The sequence below is a fragment of the Atractosteus spatula genome, chromosome 11 (assembly GCF_055471065.1).
Source record: "Atractosteus spatula isolate fAtrSpa1 chromosome 11, fAtrSpa1.hap1, whole genome shotgun sequence".
Classification (NCBI taxonomy): Eukaryota; Metazoa; Chordata; class Actinopteri; order Semionotiformes; family Lepisosteidae; genus Atractosteus; species Atractosteus spatula.
The window spans coordinates 49893819-49910912 of record NC_142716.1 but is presented as its reverse complement, the minus strand read 5'-3'; positions in this window follow the sequence as shown (position 1 = coordinate 49910912).

The window sequence follows — 17094 nt, the reverse complement described above, 5'->3', positions numbered from 1 at the left end:
ATGCACATGCACACACACCGCCCAGTTGCAGAGGGAGTTCAGTGCATCCTAACAGAAAGTTACTGATGTGAAATGCAGTCCTGCTTCTGTTCAGACCTACAGACGCAACAGGGGAGCCCCCAGGAAATTAGCCGTTTCGTGCACGCTGAATGACAGCTGTTCCTCTACAACCCTCCCCCCGCCCTGCACGCAGCCCCCCAGAGAATCAATCTGCTATCAGCCCGGCCTAAAAATAGCCAAGGCACACTGCTCAGCACTCTCCCCGAGAGCTGCAGGGCTTGCTGAGCACCGCGCGGGCCTGCCCTCACACCCGCGAGCGGCCCGGCCGCTGGGCCAGAAGACAGCAGGAGCTCCTGCTCCTCCACTGGTCCCCCTGGTCCCCTGGAGCCACACAGACAGGGAGGGGCCCCTGTGGCATAGATCCCCTGGGCTCTGGAGCACCCCCGAGTGCCGGCGCCCCGTGTTCACGTCAAGCCCGTGCTGGTGTATTCAAGCAGGCCGACGCTCTGCCCGGTGTGAATGCTGCTCTCAGGCTCGCTGGCATGTTTATCCTGGCAGGGAGTCACCCAGCCCACAGCCCCTGCCGCTGCGACGAGCGGCGGTCCGGTGTCCGGAGTCCGGCGTCCGGCGCTGGCCTGGGCTGAGCACTCAGGGGACAGGGGTGCTCTGGCTCATGGCGTGGGAGCGCGGCCCTTTTCCCATCCGAGGGAAAGGCTCTGGAAGCATACCAGTGTCGCACCCCGCTGTGTTCTGGTCTTTGCGGCTGTTCTGTCCTGTTTAAGGTGAAGCCCAGCAGCAGCTCAGGCTCCTCCGGGTGCATCCCGAACGCTCGGCTGTCCCACGAAGGAGAGGTGTGGGAAAGGCGCTGCCTCTCCGTGTGTTTCCTCTTATTTGAAAAGTGTGTGAGCTATGCCTGTGAACCTCACTGCCACCTCTAAAACAGACAGAAGACGACAACGTTGTTCTTGTATAAAAGAGTCACGTTCCATTGATGTATTGATCGCCTGGTGCCCTGGTTTTGGGCTAACTGCAGAATTGGTTTATTTGAAATTGATTATCCAGCGGGTTAGACGGCAGCGTCTTGGTCTCCAGATACAGACAGTGCGACCCCCCCCCGTTCAGGCGGGGGGGGGGTGTTTGCCCTTGCAGAGAGCCTCGCTGTGCTCTGGGTGGGGCTGAGCTTGTTTCCTCTGAACTCAAATTCCAAGAGCTTCCGTGGGCGTGCCTGCTGAGCGACAGTGTTGGCAAAGCAGATATGATGAACACAGCGTGAAGGTACGTTGACCTGCTCCCTGTCCAGGTGAGGGGTGTCGGCCTGACTCGGTTAGTTTGTGTCCCACCAGAGTCTGACACTTCTCCCAGCCTTTAATGGACACCAGTATTCTGTCCTCTTCAGCCCCTGTTCTGCTGGATATTTGATTCTTAATACAAGATTAATATACGATTTTAAAACCAACTCGAATTGACAGGGTCCTAGGACATAAAAGGGTCTTCTAGTATAGTTGGTTATCAGTTCAGTAGTGGGTTCAATTATATCATCTAAAGCCAGAAACTGGAACAGTTCACATGCACCAGTCTACCAGTGACTGGCGTCTTCCCATCCCAGCGCACGCCACTGCAGCAGTCTGGCACAAACCCGATTCCCCATTGATTCATTGACTATTGAGCTAGAGAACGGAGGTGCCGACTTTCTGATCGGCGCCACGCTGGATTGGAAAATCGGCGATTCCTGCTGAGGTCCCCAGCCCCCCTCCCAGAGGGCCCCACCCCCCTCCCTTGATAGTGCTTCCAGCTGATTGTATCAGTGTAATAACTGAGAGCTGTCCGCAGATGGGACAGCGCAGAAACCAGCGCCCCCTGTCGGTGTCCAAGAGCTGAGCGGACGTGCCCACAAGTCGCCAGCTCCCAGCTCAGCCCCGCCACGACTCGATCTCGTTTCCCGCCCGAGGCTCGGTGCCGATGCGCGGGGCAAAGGCCAGGCTAGACGCCGGTCTCGGCGGCGGTGCGCCGGACCCCTGCAGCCCCCCGCCCGCTGATCACCCCGACCCCGAAACACACCTCCACCCTGCTGCTCGCACCACGGCCGTCCCCTCGCTTTGTTCTGAGAACTTCCCTTTTTCTTTCCTCCATGATTTCTGCCTTCCCGTCTAGTTTTCTGCGTTGCCCGCTTGACTGCGCGGCCGGCAGCGGCGGGCGACTGCGAGACGGGCCGGTGCTCGCGGGGAGGAGACAGACACTCGGCATCGACCCGCATCGATTAATCAATACCGAGGGAAGAAATGGAAGACAAGGAGAGAGAGCGGCTGGGAAGTGAGAAAAGGGTTTCTCTCTCATCACAGGAAGGTTTTCGGGTTTTGTTTACTTCAGCATAAGCAGTTGCAAAACGCGCTGATTAGTTAATTAATTGTTTTCTGGATTTTTAACAACCTGGAATAAACTGACCATTGGAAAAGTCCTGAGAGAGGGGACCTACACTCAGAGTAGACTAACCAACTCAAGAGGCGTTACAAGAATCTTAATACCCAGCGAAATCAAAGTACAGATTCTTCCGCTTATGTTTTACCCTCAACACGAAACCCGATAATTCGTTTAGAAGGCGCCCTCACTGTGAGTGCCGTTTGTTCGCGCTGCAGCGAGGCAGAGACGGCACAGCGCTCGGACACCTCGGAGCAAATCGATTTCTTTCTTTCTGGGGGACGCAAATGGCAAACGGGTGTGGTGAGTCATCTCGTCGTAACACGCAGTCCACAACTGCTAGCGGACAGGACACAGGACACAGACTGAACGGGCCCAGCGGTCTGCTGTGGTTTGCACCGGTTCTGCTGAGGGAATCCGAGCCCCGCGTCCCGTATTAACGTGCTCGGACTCGCCAGTGGGAGACTGAATTTCGGGCCCTAGACCGTGCTTCAGTAATGTGTGCCACGCTAATGTTGGCCTCTCTTTTTTTTTTACTTTCATACCTCCTACGGTAAATATTCCAACAGGCTGTTTAAAAAGCAGGAAATCCGGGCGAGAGCCTCGGCACCGTGAACACACTGCTGCTCAGGAACAGGTAAGAGGTTTACTCCATGCTGAAAAAAAGAAGAAAAAACACAACGTTTCGGCAGTGGAGCCTTCTTCAGGTCACTTCTGAAGGTTTTTTCTTCTTTTTTTCAGCGTGGAAAAAACCTCTTACCTGGTCCTTTGCAGCCAACGCATGCTGACGCAGCTCCCCACCCACACTGCTGCTGCGTGCGGAATCGGACCGGCCTCGCTTTCTACACACACCCACTAAGTACCCGGGGACCCTTCCAGTCTGTTTGTCGGAATGGGAACAGGCGCCGACCCACGAGGGAACCGCGGACCGGACTCCCCGCGACTGGATCCCCTCCGCGGGAGCAGCCGCGATTCGCGTGGGGCGGGCGCGCGGGGACGTTCACCCCGGGCACGGGACTCATTAGGGCCATTCCTCTGTTGCCATGGAGGCCTGTTAGGGCCCCGAGATCAGCGGTGATTAGCATGTGAAAAGCACTGGCTGGCCTCCCCTGCCCACGGAGGGGCTGCAGGAGGGGCGTCTGTACAAATTAGCTTGGAGGGGATTGAGCCGGACAGAGCCTCCCACGGGAGTTTTCAGCACAGAATACTTCCAGTCTCCAGTGTGTAATTGGTTTTTAACAGTATTCAACAGACAGGGAGGCGGGCTCTTGCGAAGGATGTGTGGGCATGGCATCCACCCAGTGGCTCTGCGGCTCCCAGCCGTGTTTTCTTCTGAGGTGCTCAGATCCACTCAGACGAGCCGCTTAATCCAGCACCAGCGCTCGCGCTGACGTTATTGTGAAACAACGTGCCAAGGCGTTGAATTCCGGGAGCCCGAAGACCTTTTCCACCCGTTTCTGAGACGCTGTGTACCAGTGTTCGTGAGGTCATGTGCATGTTGTTCAGTTGTAATGCAGTGGGTTGGGCTCTGTGTGTTTGCGTGGAGCTTTTGTGTTTTAGGCTCTGGTTTAGCTACGTAGGGATGTTTCCGAGATCTCTGGCCGGGAATGTGCTCCTGAAGAGCGCTCTGTCCCTCGCTCGTCACTGCACTGGGGCTGCTCTTCGGCGATGGGAGAAGTGGGTCCCTCTTCTATTATTATTATTATTAACGTCTCAGGCAGGACTGCTGCACTGTGCGGCAGTCTTTGGCCTCCTGAGCAGGCAGGTTATTTCTCTGGCTCTTCTAATGCCAGATATTGAAGAGGAGTTTGTGTCCACTCATCGCTTCTCTCAGCTGGACTGTGTGGAAGCAGTATGAAAGGCCAATACAATTACTGGATATATTTAAGAGTGTAGATTTTATATCTAAGAAAATATTTTTAAAAGTTCACACAGCATTAATTAGACCTCCATTGGTAATTGGGTGATTGATCCCAGGATCTCACCCGGCTGTTTCTGGAAAAAAGACAGAGCATTGGCTTCAACAACAGGGCTGGGCAGCTTGTTCCACACCTCCACACCCCTCTAATCACTCTAACATTCAACACTCTTCCCTTAATGTTTGCTTGTGTCCCCAGCTTTGTTTCACTGTTCATTCTGCTGAAGGGCTCTTGCTAGGATGACTATGCCAATATCTCTGTGGGTCTGGAATACACAAAGTGTGTCAGAACGCTGTATAGAAGACATTGCTCCTCTAGGAGGTCTCTGAAAGAGAGCATCACCATACGTTGGAAAGTTTAAGGTAACGGAGCCTTTCTAGTCTTGAGCACAGAAGATTATGGGGCTTCTTGATTCAGGTATTTAAAATCCTGAAAGGCGTCATCCGGTTCAACTCTGGGGGCTTGTTTAAGATCCACAGCAACACAAGTACCAGGGGAGACAAGGGGAAATTAAGTTATGTTTATTCAAGACAGAAAAACAGGAAACCTGTCTTTACACAAGGGATTGCGGGAGTCCCTAGTCTGTGGCTGAGGCCGAATCCCTGAGATTATTTAAGAGACAGATGTGTCACTGAGATGAGCAGGACGGGTCTCGGGGCCTCCTGTCATCTGCACCCTTGTCATGCTCTGTGGTCAGAGCTGTGCCTGGTGCCGCGGTCAACAGGTCCTCTGCTGAGCGTCTGCACACGTAGGGAGAACAGCGTCCTATCCTCTCCAGCAGCGCAGGGCTCATCCCAGCTCCCTTTGCACTTCCTCAGTCTCCATGGTGATAAATTGCAAGCAAGTGCCTCACTTTCCATTGATAAAAATACTCTCATTGCCCTGCTTGCACTTCAATGAAGTGGAGTCCTCAAATACTGAAGGGCACACAGATCTGCATAATCGTAAACACTCTTTATTTTCCTCTCGGAGTACTGTGCAACCACCTTCTCAATATCTCCTTCTCCGCTGCTCGTTAACATGCGATATTATTGTCAAAGTGTTTTAAATTAAAGAAAATGTCTACAGCTCCTTCTAGTTTATGCATTCAATTTTTAAAAGAAAAGCTCTGTTTTAGAGTTTGATGTGGAGAGTACTCGGCCTGTGTTGAAGGCTTCATGGCATTTTAATGTTTTATTAAATAAATATAGGCTGATTTCTTGAAGTACATTATTGTCTTTTACCAGCAGGACGCCATCAACTTTTTGTTTTTTTTTAATTAGATCAGTTGCGGAAGAAACAGTCAAAATGAAAACCTTCCTGCCGTGTGAGATGGCGAATGCTGCTTCAGGTACTGCAGTTTGCAGCCAGGCTGTGCAGTGAGTGAGTGTGTGAACAGCAGACTGCTGGCACTCTGCTCACATGTGTGAGATTATAATCACGCCCCACCCCCCTCCCGTCAGGCAGCAAGCGCGATGTGATACCACACTGCAGGCCAAGAAGGTTCAGGAGGAAGGAAGTTGTAGCTAATGTGCAGGTTTGAACAAAACGGCACTTTCACCCCTGCTCTGCTGGAACCAGGCTCTTTGCATTAATACTGTAAAACCCTAATCAGGTAGATTAATCAACCTCAACCCACTAACACCTGGAGCTCCTACCACAGTGGTCACATGAGCTTGTGGGGGTGCAGAGCACAAGTCAGGGGGGTTAGAGCTTGGCATGTACTTGATGCCGAGATCCTCCGGGCCGGGGAATGTGCACACAGCCCCTGGCAGCTCCTGGGCACCATTCCTGGTGCTGCCAAGGACCTACAGGGGATTTGCAGATTGTAAAGCAAGCGCAGACAAAAGCTGCTGTATTATCACTGTGGCTCTGGCTTGGAGCTCAGCTGCGGCACTGGCGTGTCTCTTGCAGGTTTGTAGCTCTGCTCCCCTTGCTTAGTTAAGCAGCTAGAACGTGGCTCAAGGTATCACTAGTCTTGTTCGTGGGCCCGGTGTTTGCCCAACACTGAGGGCCAGTGCTGCCCATATCAGATGCACACGTGTGTGAGATTATGGAGACAAGCCATTTCTCAAAGTCTTTGACTCCACTTTGAATTGACTGTTTTTCATCGCTACTGCCTTTTATTCTTTAATTCATCCTACAATAGTCTTTGCTCTTAAAGGCGGCAATTTTAGTATTGGCAGATATAAAAAAAGAACCATGGAAAGAGACTGACCACCTGTCCTTTTCAGTGAAAACGGGCCGTTCGTAGGGGTTAAAGGTAACGTGAGGCTGCACAGCCACAGCCCCCTGACCACGAGCACTGCCCCCCAGCTGGACGCCCTGCTCTCGCAGGCCCGGGGGTCACTGTGCCATCTGGGCCACGGCTCCGGACCGCTCCGCTGCCCTGTGTCCTTCTGGTCCTCCTGTCCCAGGCAGGGCTGGCCTGGCGGTGCGCAGGGTGCCCAAGCCTCCCAGGCCAGACTCCGCACAGCCAGGCCAGCCGAATCTCCAGCTGGGTGCGTCTTCCTTGGCACTCCTGCCTGTCACCAAGCCGGGCTGCCAACACCAGAATGTGAGCAGGGCTGCAGTCGAGGGGAGCGCCAATCTGCCCGTCTTGCTAACTCCTTGGCTCTGCACCCCATCAAACCCGCTGTTTCCTGAAGACCCCCAGATTGGTGGCTTGCTAATGGCGGGGCAGTGCTTTCCAGACGCCTGTCAGAAGAGCGATATGGGGTTTGAGGTGTTGAAGACTTATTGCACTACTTGTCATGGGCCTTGTTTGAGAACAGATTAATTTCCTTGAACTTTCTTTTACCGTCTTTATGTTTCTAAGAGTTATTTATGTCTTTGTTTGTGACTCTCTTATTTCCCTGCCTGTGAAATTCATGTCTGTTGCGTAGCTGCTCAAGGAGGACAGAAAACTCTGGAGTCCTGTTCTCTGGACACACTGGGCGCTGTGGAGAACGAGCTCCCAGTGAGCACTGCAAGGAGGAGAGAACGCCTGTCCTGGAAACTGAACGAAACACAAATGGAAATTGATCCACTGGATGTGCAGTTAAAAACGAAACCAGGGAAGACGAGGGTTTCTGAGGGTTCAGCTGCAGCTGTCCATAGAATTTAAAGAGAAGTAAAAGCAGGACTGTTGCTGCTCCCACTTTAATAAATGGAGCAGAAGCCCAAAGTTCAGGAGGAGCCCCAGTCCCTGCGGATCACTGGCTCCAGGGTATACATTTGGGTTGTCTAGACCTCCTTCCCTCCGACTGCTGCTCCCAGATTCCTACCTCTTTGTCCGAAGGACCAGGCAAAATACTGATGTATGATGACTGAAACATCAGTAACAGTCTCGCTCTTGGGTTTGTCTTTTTCTTCTAGATTTTGCTTTGTTTTTTGAATGGTGTAGCCAGGATCGATTTCTGAGCGACATGAGTGGCTTGATTGCAGGTGAGATTGCAGATCAGTTTCTGTTGGTGCAAAAAAATAACACTTCCAGTCTGCTGTCAGCACAGCTTTGACCCACTAACCTCCGCGCTGTGAGAGGTTTCGCGCTCTTGTCACTTTCGGTCTCTGCTGCGCAGGGCTGCCACTCACAGACATTTTTCTCACATTATTTTTGAAAAGTACACTTCAGCAGGAACCCGCTGGATCAGAAAGGACTGGGATTTGGGAATCTTGTGCTGAATTTTCTCCTGTGCTCCAACAGGCATGCTGAGTATTCTGCACCACAGCCCAGGCAACTACGCGATCCTCTCCTCAGATCCACGGCACCGTCCCGACTCCCAGACCCTCAGATCCACAGCGCCGTCCCGACTCCCAGACCTTCAGATCCACAGCGCCGTCCCGACTCTCAGACCTTCAGATCCACGGCGCCGTCCCGACTCTCAGACCCTCAGATCCACGGCGCCGTCCCGACTCTCAGACCCTCATATCCACGGCACCTTCCTGACTCTCAGACCCTCAGATCCACAGCGCCGTCCCGACTCTCAGACCCTCAGATCCACGGCACCTTCCTGACTCTCAGACCCTCAGATCCACGGCGCCGTCCCGACTCTCAGACCCTCGGATCCACGGCACCGTCCCGACTCTCAGACCCTCAGATCCACGGCACCTTCCTGACTCTCAGACCCTCAGATCCACGGCACCGTCCCGACTCTCAGACCCTCAGATCCACGGCACCTTCCCGACTCTCAGACCCTCAGATCCACGGCACCTTCTTGACTCTCAGACCCTCAGATCCACGGCACCGTCCCGACTCTCAGACCCTCAGATCCACGGCACCTTCCTGACTTTCAGGCCCTCAGATCCACGGCACCTTCCTGACTCTCAGACCCTCAGATCCACGGCACCTTCCTGACTCTCAGACCCTCAGATTCACGGCACCGTCCCGACTCCCAGACCCTCAGATCCACAGCATTGTCCCGACTCTCAGACCCTCAGACCTTCAGATCCACAGCACTGTCCCGACCCTCAGACCCTCAGACCCTCAGATCCACAGCACTGTCCCGACTCTCAGACCCTCAGACCCTCAGATCCACGGCACCATCCCGACTCTCAGACCCTCAGATCCACGGCGCCGTCCCGACTCTCAGGCCCTCAGATCCACAGCGCCGCCCCGACTCTCAGACCCTCAGATCCACGGCACCGTCCCGACTCCCAGACCCTCAGATCCACGGCGCCGTCCCGACTCTCAGACCCTCAGATCCACAGCGCCGTCCCGACTCTCAGACCCTCAGATCCACAGCATTGTCCCGACCCTCAGACCCTCAGACCTTCAGATCCACAGCACTGTCCCGACTCTCAGACCCTCAGACCCTCAGATCCACAGCACTGTCCCGACTCTCAGACCCTCAGACCCTCAGATCCACAGCATTGTCCCGACCCTCAGACCCTCAGACCTTCAGATCCACAGCACTGTCCCGACCCTCAGACCCTCAGACCCTCAGATCCACAGCACTGTCCCGACTCTCAGACCCTCAGACCCTCAGATCCACAGCGCCGTCCCGAGCCTCAGACCCTCAGATTCCAGCTCTGTTCACTGCCCGAGGTCGACTCTCCCTGCAGCGCGACCTGCACCCGGAGCTGTTCTGTCTGAGGTTTGTGTCTCAGGCGTGGTCAGTGCACGAGTGAGGTCCAAGCAGACTCCTCTCTCCGAGAGAGCTCCCTCTCCCCCGCGGTGCAGTCAAGCGCTGGACCCCGCTGTGGCCAAAGACATGACCACCCTGACCTGCAGCAGCTCCTGACCTCTCACTGGCCTCTGCAGTGTTGCTCCTGAACACCCGCAGAAGTGATTCCCCCCCTGTTTTGTTGATCTGTCGGGGTATCCCACCGATTGCCCCAGAGAGCGCTGTGCTCTGCACTGTAAGGTGGCACAGTGGACTGACAGGGACGCAGGGAGAAACAGTCTCCAGAACTTCTCGGCAGCTCTATTCTTCAGCCAAGGTGATTCACACTCTACAAGGCTGATGTCTGTCTGTGTAAGTGCTGCTGGCTGCTCAGAGTCTACAGGGAGCTGAAGAGCACAGGCCAGTGTTCTCAGCCCGTTGATGCTGGACTAGTCAGGGGCTCTTAGCCCAGGGTTGTGCTGTACAGTATTGCATTGCTTCGCTTCACTCTGGAATCCTTGGGCGACATGCTGTACCTGGGTACGACAATTACAGTCTGTTTTCACATTCTAAGAAAAGGCTCTGGAGGAAGTAGCTGCAGGACTGAATCCTCCAAGCTCTGTGCAGCGACAGGCCGCTCTGGAGTAGAGACCAGGACAGAGGAGGCGTTCAGGGCTGGCAGACGTGGAGAGGGTGACTGTACCACTCACGTCATACCTGAGTCAACACACTTCATTATCGCAGCTCCTTCATTATTCGCCTGTCTCCTGAAATAGCAGACAGAGCTGTCCGGAGAGACACAGGAAGCATGGAACACCGGGATGTCTTGTCCCTCTCCGGGAGGCTGGGGGACAGGCTGGCGCAGAGCTCTGGGAATCCTGAATCTGGGAATCTTGACATTTAACACACAGCTGGTGTCTTCCTCCTGCTTTGTTCTTTTGCTGTTCTGAGGTATAATGCGAGCAGAGCGAGACGTGAAGCCCTCAGCGTCTGGCAGCCCCCAGCCGGGTCCCAGTCCTTCCCAGTGGCAGTGAGCTGGGGAGGAGCATCGTCCCACTCGGGGCCTTCCGGCTCTCCTTGTTCCAGCCGCACTGGGAGTCCTTCAGAGCCCCGTCCTGTGGGATTAGGACCTGCATAGGCAGAGCACTTCCTGATCCGGACATGCTCAGGTCGACTCGGCAGAAATCCCAGCGCCAGACCTGGAACAGGAAAGCCTGGGGGAGCAGGACAGGTTAAATTTCATCAATCAATCGAATGCTCAGTCAATCGTTTTATTTGGTAGAGTGTCCACAGAGGGCTTTCCTGATTTCCAGAACTGTGGTAAATGTTCCAGTTCTCCTGATCTTCCTCGTCTGCTGCGCTGTAGCTGCCACCTGCTTGTCTCTGCTACCTGCCAGCGAGCTCTTCTCTACCTGTGGACAGCCCATGGTCTCCTTCACTGGGCTCTGCTGTGCTGTTGTCTTTATGTACATTGATATACTTGCACCCGCACACACTCTACACCCTCATGAGCGCAGCACGATCTGTACAGTTTGCACTGTTTGACCACAGCTCACGGGCTCAGGGCTTTAGCACATTGCTGTGTGCTTTTTCATGCTTCACAGGGTGCCACTCTGCTCTCACCACAGGATCTGGAGGGGTGCTGTACACACAAGAATGGTTTCAAACAATCTGAAGGCATATACAGCACCCCCCTGGCCTGTCTGAGCTGGATCTTCATGTCTGTCCGTCTTTCTGTCCCAGAGTCTCTGACAGAGCTCGGATCCCTGTGACAGTCCTCCGCAGGCTGTGTACACCTGTGTCTGAGCTTCTGTCCTTAGTGCAGAAAACAGCAAACAGTCCTGCTGCTGACCTCTGGCCTCTGACCTCTGCAGGATCATCAGATCAGTCCTTGGGCCTTAGACACAAGTCAAAGAGTCACGAGTCTTCCGTCTTGGACAGAGGAGATTCAGGGCAGAATATTCAGCAGTTAAGTCCCTGAGGAAGGTGGGCATTATTGTCTGGTTGTTTCCATAAATGATGCAAAGAGCTCCCAGCCTGGGATACTTGTCAGAAACAATTCACATGGGGTGGAACCTGTTGACGCTGTTTTTTCTGCCTCACTGCTCTTCCCCGAGGGGTCGCAGACTGGGTCGTGTGGGAGCGAACGCAGGGAGCGCGACATGGCTGTTTGATCTGGCGGAAGGTGGCTGTTCTCTACAGCACATCAGCTGCCTTTCATGTATTATTAATCACAGAGCACCCTTACTAATTAGTCACTCAGCGGATGCTTTTATCCCCAGGCGAAGGTTTCATCCGAAGGTCGGAGCGTAGGGAAGTTCGTGTGCGCAGCACAGCTGGGATTTGAACCGGGAGCTCCCTAGCATCATGCCACTTTTCCTCATCCACCACAGCACTTGGAGTTGGTTTCCAAGTGGAAGCTTCCTGGTCAGGGATAGAGGAGTGTACGGACACAGCGTGTAAAAGGCAGTTCACACCCTGACAGAGGACCACGGAGGAATAAAGGAGCTGGGACTGAGTGTGGCAGTACGGGGGCGTGCCCAGTGTGGAGCACAGCCCTGGTAGAAGGGCGACGCCTCGGCTTTGTAGGCCCAGCTGTCCCAGCTTCCAGCTGACGAGCCCCAGCTGGGCGGGTCCTATAAAGGCACACTGGACACCCCCCGAGGGGACGAGCAGGGACACCGCCGGAAGGGGGGAGTTTGACAACGACAATCCCACCCGTCTAAGGTGTTCTTTTTCTTGTTGCCTGTCCCATCATGCACTTTCACTGGTTCAGGCACACACACACCTTTTTTACGTACAATGTTCTTGTTTTGTTCTTGCCTTACGCCCCCTGCTCACCAGACTGGACCCCGTGAAACAGGGTCAGCCCAGCCTGGTCCCCGCTGAGCGAGCGGTTCTGTTTCCCCAGACTGGACCGTGTTAAACAGGGTCAGCCCAGCCTGGTCCCCGCTGAGCGAGCGGTTCTGTTTCCCCAGACTGGACCGTGTTAAACAGGGTCAGCCCAGCCTGGTCCCCGCTGAGCGAGCGGTTCTGTTTCCCCAGACTGGACCGTGTTAAACAGGGTCAGACCAGCCTGTTCCCCGCTGAGCGAGCGGTTCTGTTTCCCCAGACTGGACCGTGTTAAACAGCGTCAGTCCAGCCTGGTCCCCGCTGAGCGAGCGGTTCTTCTTTTTCCCAGGCTGGACCCTGTTAAATAGGGCACACTGTCTTTTTGCCTAATTGGGTATTTGTTCACTCTTTTTGTGTTATTTGTGGTCCCTGCTAACCTCAAACCGGTGCTCAACTCCCCTCGCCCTGGGCGCCTCCCACTACACACTGTCACATGAGCTTAATTTATCAAACGAATCAATTACCTTTATTCATCGGTGCCAATCTGGGCTAAAGCTCACAGATCCAGAGAGCAGCCAGACGGTTTGAAAGCCGGGGCACCGCTCAGGCTGGGGAGGGGCTCCAGGAGAAGGAGGCACTGGGGGGACAGTGAAGCAGAGTGGCGCACCCCAGATTGGAGACAATATAAAGCAATCAAACTTCAAACAGACTGCCTTGTTACACGGACTTCACTGAATAGAGTCAAGATGTACTGTAACTGCGATTACACTGGTGTCCATTGAGTCATCTTGAAATGGTTAAAATAATCCTTTACTATTGCTTACAATAAGGTAACTACCATGTAATCCTGTGCAGCCATGTCGCAACTTGGTTTTTGCACAGGTCAGGCAGAGTGCAATATCAGAATGTCACGGTCTCTTTTGGCTTCTGAGAAGCAGGACAAGTTTAGTAAATGAACTACACCACCTGCGAATCCTCTCCAGTTGCGCAATTCCTATTTTAGCAAATCCGGTGGGTGTATGTGCAAAATTAATCTATTCGATTGTGCGCTTTGATTCACACTTCTGCTGGGAAAAGGAGCCCCTGGGTTAGGCTCGTGCTCGAAGTGAATGCCAGCTGAGATAAGGCAAAGAGCAGAGAGCCAGATCAGCATGCAGTCTACGCCAGGAAGGAAAACATAAAAGGCCTGTTCTTTTTCCAAGCTGCGGCTAAGAACGTTATGGTTATGTATGTATCAAGTTCTTGTTTGCGGTCAACTTAACATTCAAAAAATATCTTGCACATTTTGATCCATATGGTACTGCAAAATGAAGCAAAACCATGTCCAGATTGTGCTATTACAGACACTAGCCCCTCCTGCAGCAGAGAGTGTGGAGGAGGAGAGGGACCCAGGACAGGCTGGGGGACAGGAGCACAGTCTGCCCAGCGCAGGGTGACCAGTCTGGCCAGCTGACCTCTGGCTTTAACAGCTGAGCTGCTGGCAGCAGGACGGAGCACGAGCAGGTGACACAAGGTGAGTCGGGGTCTTGAACTGGGGACCTTCATTGTGAGCACTGGAAAGCCAGTCCCTGCCAGTCCCTGCATCCTCTCGTTCTGAAGCAGATATTCAAGCTCAAGCTCGTGTTTATTGTCATGTGTACCTGAGTACAAGGAAATGCTTACTTGCGCGTTTTCCTCATGTGACAAATGACGCAACAGGTGATATAAAAGATGACGTAACATTGAGATAGAAAACGACATAACAAATGACATCACTGTTCTTGGAGACTGGATCAGGGTAGCAGCAATAATTTTAACCAGCATTTAGAAAGCAGCCGTGTGCAAACTTCAGCAGTAGCAGTATTTTGAGTTCAGTGAAAAACAGAGGGGTGTCAGTGGGGGCAGGAGAATTTAAGAGGTGGGGTTTAGGAGTCTTACCACTGTCTTTGAACCTAGAGCTCTGAGCCTTTACACTCCTCAAGGATCCCCAAGATGGAGGCCTGTGCTTTCATGGCTGCATGTTCCTGCCCAGTGGGAGGACTGACCCCTGCCAGCTCAGGGACCGGCTCACTCAGCCCTGCAGATACACTGCCGCTCTGACCCCAGGAGCCCTGCTCTCCTAGTGAGCAGTTTCCTGCAGCCCTTCCGTGGCCAGTCTGCGGATCAATGGCTCCACTGGAAACCCTTATGCAGCAATTACCGGCCCCAGAAGAGATGTCCAGCCATTAAGACATCATTTCAGCAGGACGGGTAACGTTCTTGATTTAGGTACCACTTATAAATATTTTATCATTGTTATGCATATTTATCTGATAGTTAATAAAAGTATTCTTAATAATGGACTATAATGTATTACAGATAAAATATTAAAATGTAGCAGTTATTCTTTCCAATGACTTCTCAATTCCATACCACAAAACCTGCAAAATTACTATATTTTAATAACCTGTAATTCTATTACGTATTGTTAAAATATGTGCAATGTATAACATAACAATAATAAATGATTTATACTGTCTATAAATGATATTATATGGTGATACGTTATTTCAAGATAACCTTTAAATATCAGGTGTCTTTATTACATAGTAATTGTCATGTAATAACTGTTTTAACTGTAAGAACTGTAAGTGCAGGACAGCATGACCGGCCCCAGGATCAGTGTCCAGTGTCCAGTGTCCAGTGTCCAGTCCAGTTTAAATTCAGCAGGTCTATTTTCCTTCTTTTTCAATTGAACTTCAGTAGAGTGAAAGAGGTGCTTAGCAATAGAGGAATAAAAATGATGGCTCTAATTCACAGTTCTGCAAACACACCTCTTCGGCCTCTGTGCAGGGGCTCGATTACGCATGTCTAAAGTCAGCACAAATAAACCTGTGGGTCTTCTCCGTATAGGTGATTGTCAGACACCTTGGAACATCTGGAGCAGAACTGTTTTCAGCTGCTGTGATTTAAACCTGAGTTTTGAAAAGCCTGTGGCTTTTTCAGGAAGAGAGGACTGAATCAATATCCCGCGCAGGCAGCTGTAAACGTTTCTATTGACTGTCGGGGGAGAAGCAGCCTCCCCCCACCACCCCCCCCAGAGATCTCAGCAGTCCTCTGCCACCTCCACATCACCCCCAGCTGTAACAGCCTGGCCGGGGGATTCTCTGTCCCAGTTACTCGTCCTCAGAAGAAGCCTGACTAATGAGACGAGTCCAGCGGCAGGCCATCGTGCCACATCTCTGCGGCCAGGCCCCTGGCCCCTGTGGGGGCCATGCGATGTGCCAGCGGTGTCTCCAGGGGCTCAGAGCAGAGCCACCGGCCCACAGCCACAGCCTGCCTGCGCACCAGGAGCCGAGCCACAGCACCAGCCCCGCTACCTGACGACCTGCCCTGAGCCACTGCTGGCCGGGAGACAGTGCTAAAACTGCCCACTGCACAGGAGCCGACAGGAGCAGCACGCACATTCCTGGCCACACCACAGAGCCAGCGAGGGAGAAGAGCCGGGAGGCGTTACTGCTTCTTCTCTCGGGACAGGACCTGTTCTGGCTGCGTGACGGACAGCGTCACCAGCAGGAGCTTCAGGGAGTTTCCGTTTGTGAGTGTTTATGCAAGTGGGTCTGTGCTTGTGTCTGTGTGTATACGTGTGTGTATGTGGGACTGTGAATGTTGTGTGTGTGTGGAAATGTGTGTGTGACTCTTTGCGTGTGTATGGATTTGTTTGTGGAACTTTGTGCGTGTGTGTGTGCTTGTGTCTGGGACTGTGTGTGTGAGTTTGTGTGTGCATGTGTTTGTGTGTGTGACTGTGTGGTTGTGTATGGATTTGTGTGTGTGTGATTACAGCGAGGCTGCAGGGTGCTTGTCTGATTCCACAGTCTCAGCGGGAGACACTTGTCTCACCTGCAGCAGCGCTGTCTCGACCGTCCAGCCACATACCACGCCCACATCCTGCCGGGGCCCCTGCAGAGACCGGCCTGCTTCTGCTGCTGCGCCCAGGTGCCCGCGGGCCAGACACCTCCATTCCTCCAGGCTGGGAGCGAGGCAGGGAGTGAGGAGTGAGGAGTGAGGCTGGGAGTGAGGAGTGAGGAGTGAGGCTGGGAGTGAGGCTGGGAGTGAGGCTGGGAGTGAGGCTGGGAGTGAGGAGTGTGGCTGGGAGTGAGGAGTGAAGCTGGGAGTGAGGAGTGAGGAGTGAGGCTGGGAGTGAGGCGAGGACTGAGGCTGGGAGTGAGGAGTGAGGCTGGGAGTGAGGCGAGGACTGAGGCTGGGAGTGAGGAGTGAGGCTGGGAGTGAGGAGTGAGGAGTGAGGCTGGGAGTGTGGCTGGGAGTGAGGAGTGAAGCTAGGAGTGAGGAGTGAGGCTGGGAGTGAGGAGTGAGGAGTGAGGCTGGGAGTGTGGCTGGGAGTGAGGAGTGAGGCTGGGAGTGTGGAGTGAGGAGTGAGGCTGGGAGTGTGGAGTGAGGCTGGGAGTGTGGCTGGGAGTGAGGAGTGAGGCTGGGAGTGAGGCTGGGAGTGTGGCTGGGAGTGAGGAGTGAGGCTGGGAGTGAGGCGAGGACTGAGGCTGGGAGTGAGGAGTGAGGAGTGAGGCTGGCAGTGTGGCTGGGAGTGAGGAGTGAGGCTGGGAGTGAGGCTGGGTCTCCTGTCTGACGTCTCCCTGATCCATCACCCTTCATTTTCTCGTTTGAGCCACAGACAGAGTGTGGTGAGGAAGGTGCTCACCGGCTGGAGCCCGTGTGTGAACAGCCTGTCCTGAACCTCACAGACTGAGGGACTGGGGGATGGCACTGGTGGAGCTGAAGGCCAGTTGAGTGTAAGCTTTCACTTCTTAAAAACATTAAAGCATCAGAAAAGTTACAAACGAGAGGGGGCTAATTGGCACGTTTGGATAATAATAATAATAGTTTGTATAGCA